The sequence below is a fragment of the Humulus lupulus genome, chromosome 2 (assembly GCF_963169125.1).
Source record: "Humulus lupulus chromosome 2, drHumLupu1.1, whole genome shotgun sequence".
Taxonomy (NCBI): domain Eukaryota; kingdom Viridiplantae; phylum Streptophyta; class Magnoliopsida; order Rosales; family Cannabaceae; genus Humulus; species Humulus lupulus.
This window is the reverse complement of record NC_084794.1, coordinates 23486867-23490614: the sequence shown is the minus strand read 5'-3', so window position 1 is coordinate 23490614 and position 3748 is coordinate 23486867. Positions and strand designations below refer to the sequence as shown.

Genomic DNA, 3748 nt, shown 5'->3' with positions numbered 1-3748 from the left:
TGGTCAAGTGGCTTATAGATTGGCTTTGCCTCCGACATTGTCAGCCGTGCATAATGTATTTCATGTTTCAGCTCTTCGGAAGTATGTATCTGATGTGACTCATATTTTGAGTTATGAAGATCTGGAGCTTGAGCCAGATCTCTCATTTGAGGAAGAACCAGTTCAGATACTTGACAGAAAAGACAAGGTCCTAAGGAATAAGACGATACCTTTGGTTAAGGTATTGTGGAGGAACAGAAAGGTCGAGGAAGCGACCTGGGAGCTGGATTCAGATATGCGGAGTCAGTATCCTGAGCTGTTCAGGTAAATTTCGAGGATGAAATTTCTGTAAGGAAGGGATAGTTGTAATGCCCCGAAATCCCTAATGTAGTTTAATGGTTGGATTAGTAGGCCGGGAGGGCCATAACTGTTTAATTATGCCATTAAATGATAATATGCATGTTTATGTGAATTATATTATAATATGATGTTAAATGCATGCATGTGGGTCCACATTTAATTACAGGGGTGTTTTGGTAATTTGGCCCGTTGAGGGCATAATTGTATATTTGTAGGCATGTCGGTGACATATTGTCGAGACCACATTATAATGTGGGTTTGTTCGAGCTATTCGGCATGAGACGATCTTGGAATATTAATTAGCGGTCTAGTTATAACAGGTTTAAGTTCGGGGCTCGGGATGAGTCTCAGGGTGATTTTAATGATTAAAACGTTGTCGGGAATTAAAGGGTAACGGGATATGAATTATTTATGTTTGAGATTATCGAGAATAGCGGGAATTGGAGAGCGTTAATTATGATTAACAAGATAGGTGGGAAATACAAATTTTGCCCTTGGGAGCCTTTAGAAACCCTTAATTGACCTAGGGATATTTTGGTCTTTTCACCCCTAGGATAGATATAATCCATTGAAGGTTGTGGAAAGAAAAGGAAAACGGAGTAATTTCAAGAGCTTCTCCCGTACTCATTTTTCTTCCCTTTTTCTTTGTGATTTTTTAGCCTAACTTGAGGATTCAATCTTGGGAAGTAAGTCTTGTGAGCTTGGCAGTGTGTTCCACCATAGAAGAGCATCATAATCTGAGCTTGAGGTAAGTTTCTAGCCATTAAAATCCCTGGTTTGCTCTATTTTAGTTCTGGTTTTCAGTTGGGATTCCTAGGTTGGATGATTGGCTTTGTTGGGAGTTTTGGTTAGGGTTCTTGTGGTTGTGATGCTTGAGGTATGTGAGGATGGTTTTTGGGTTCATTTGGCACCAAAAATGAGGTTTGGAAGCATTGGAATGGAGTTGGAATTGAAGGAGTCGAAGAAGGAGGTTTCAAGGGAGAACTGTTCTTGGGGTAGCGCTACAGCGCCCATCAGAGGGCGCTATAGCGCTACACAGGATTGTTGCTGGGGGGTTTGGGGTTCTGAGTATAGTGCTTTCCTCCAGAATCCTGTTTTGAGTGTTTTTAAGGGTTTTCGGCTCGGGGTTTCAATCCTTAAGGCCCGGGATCGAATCTACTCACCGTGTGGGCATGTTTCGAGGTCCCGAGAGTGGGGTTTAGGTTAAGACCCTTTCATTGTTGATTTTCATTAATGGAGCTTATAATTGGTTATGATTAGGTAACCGCTAAGGAATCAAAAGGTCGATCGTTCTCAGGAGTCGTTCTTAGCATATTTCTCGCTCGAACTAAAGGTAAGAAAACTACACCCTGTGTATATGACATGCATGATTGTTGTTAAGGCATGTTGGTTGATAAATGTGGGCATTGATAGCATATTAAATGCTAGCGGATGTTGTTTACTTGTGTATGGCACTGATTAGTCAGGGACAGCACTGGTCGCATATCACTGACCTAAGAGTCATAAACGGCATAAGCGTCCTGAATGCAGGGCCGAATGAAGATTAGATCTAATCGATATCAGCGTTGAATGACTCTAAGGCATTAATGTTGGACCGAACCTAAGGTCGATGAAACTTATAAGCGCTTAGCTAGTCTAGGACTAGTTACTCAGAGCCAGGGCCTAAGGCCTAGGTGACTGCTTGTCACATGGCTAGGGAACGGTGTTCCATGGTTATGACTCTATGGTCATGAGGAAGGTTATGTTGGTGACTAGTCATCATGTACCTATCCTGTTTAAGCTAGTGAAAGGTTCACTTATTTGTTAAGCCCCGGTAACCCTATCGTCACATGGCTAAAGGGAGCTGAACCCAATTTAGTGACTTTTCCAATTGTCACTCCTCTGTTTTGGACTGAAAGTCCTTAATGATTAATATGATCATTGTTGATATTATATTCATGCTATATTGTGTTTTCTTGCTGGGCTTTGGCTCATGGGTTCTATATGGTGCAGGTAAAGGGAAAGAAAAGCTTACCCAACCTTGAGTGGAGAGCTTAGGTGATGCTGTGTACATATGCGACCGCTTGACCACCACGGCCAAGGAGTTCTCAGAGGAACTAGGGGGTTTACCCTATTTTTGCCGCTTAGGTCAGCGGGATTGTAAATTTGAAACAGTAATGACCATTTTGATTTGTAAATAACTTGTAAATGTTTTTTATGGGCCCATGAACAGTTTTATGTATTAAATAAAATATATCCTTTCCTTTTTATTGGTATTTCACCTTAGCCTGTTAATAACACTTAGATGCACGTTTTTAACCAAAGGACTTGGGTAGCAAGTCAAATTTCCGGTTCACCGTAACTGTTCTGGGGTATCCAGGGCGTTACAGTACCTGTTCCAAGTGATATAGGCTTGATCAATTGTAGTTGGATCCGTAGGGGAGTGTTTGGCAGGACTGGAAACGGAGTCGTCAAGGAATCCTTCAAGGCCATGAGCAGCAATAACATTGAGGAGTTGAATGCGCCAGATGAGGAAGTTGGAGTTATCAAGCTTGACAGGAAATGGTTGATTAATAGAGGGAAGGGTCGGTGCCGAGGAAGAAGAACTATTTGGAGTGAAGGGAGCTAAGGGGGAAGACAGGGAAAAGGGGGAGAACGAAGGGACCGGTGTAGGAACACCGGAGGTGGAAGAAGGAGAAGTTGGAACCGTCGAGTCGATCGGACCGATGGAGGTCGAGGAGAACGAAGGCTTTGATGCCATGTCTGATAATGTAATCGGAGAAGAGAGAGAGAGATTTTGTTATGTTGAATATTCTGTATATATCATCAATCGTTACAGTACAATGAGTAAGGATCTATATATACACTTAAGAGAGAACCCTATATTATTAAGTATTTACACAATATGCACTAATATATACATAATTACATCTGGTGCTTATTAGGTATGTACAAATAAGAATTGTTTAAATATCTCTTCTATATAAAAAGTTACAAGTAAAAAAAAATAAAAAAAATTTCATCTATTTTGTATCATCTTGGCGGCATGGCCGAGTGGTAAAGCGGGGGACTGCAAATCCTTTTTCCCTAGTTCAAATCTGGGTGTCGCCTGATCAACAAAAGAATCGAAATACCTTGTTATGTTTTGCTGATATAACTTGTCAAAAAAATTTCAGCAGAAGCAAATGTAGAAAAAAGACTCTTGAGACTTGCTTGATTCGAAGTAAATAACGAAAATTCTTGGTTTTAACGGAATATTATTATAATTAACAGAATATTTTTATATTTAACGGTAGATTGTAAATATGACTTAACTTAAATAAAATTAAATAAATAATTAATTAAAATATGATATTTTTTAGATATTTTACCATCTCTTCTATATAAAAAGTATGTAGATAACGGAAATTTTTTGTTTTAACAGATTTTT

General features: G+C 39.8%; 1 non-coding gene across 1 annotated transcript; it reads left to right on the top strand.

Moving 5' to 3' along the window:
• The first annotated feature begins 3358 nt into the window (after positions 1-3358).
• On the top strand, positions 3359-3429 carry TRNAC-GCA (transfer RNA cysteine (anticodon GCA)). The gene has a single exon. It is a non-coding gene; the product is annotated as a tRNA-Cys (tRNA).
• Positions 3430-3748: the final 319 nt, after the last annotated feature.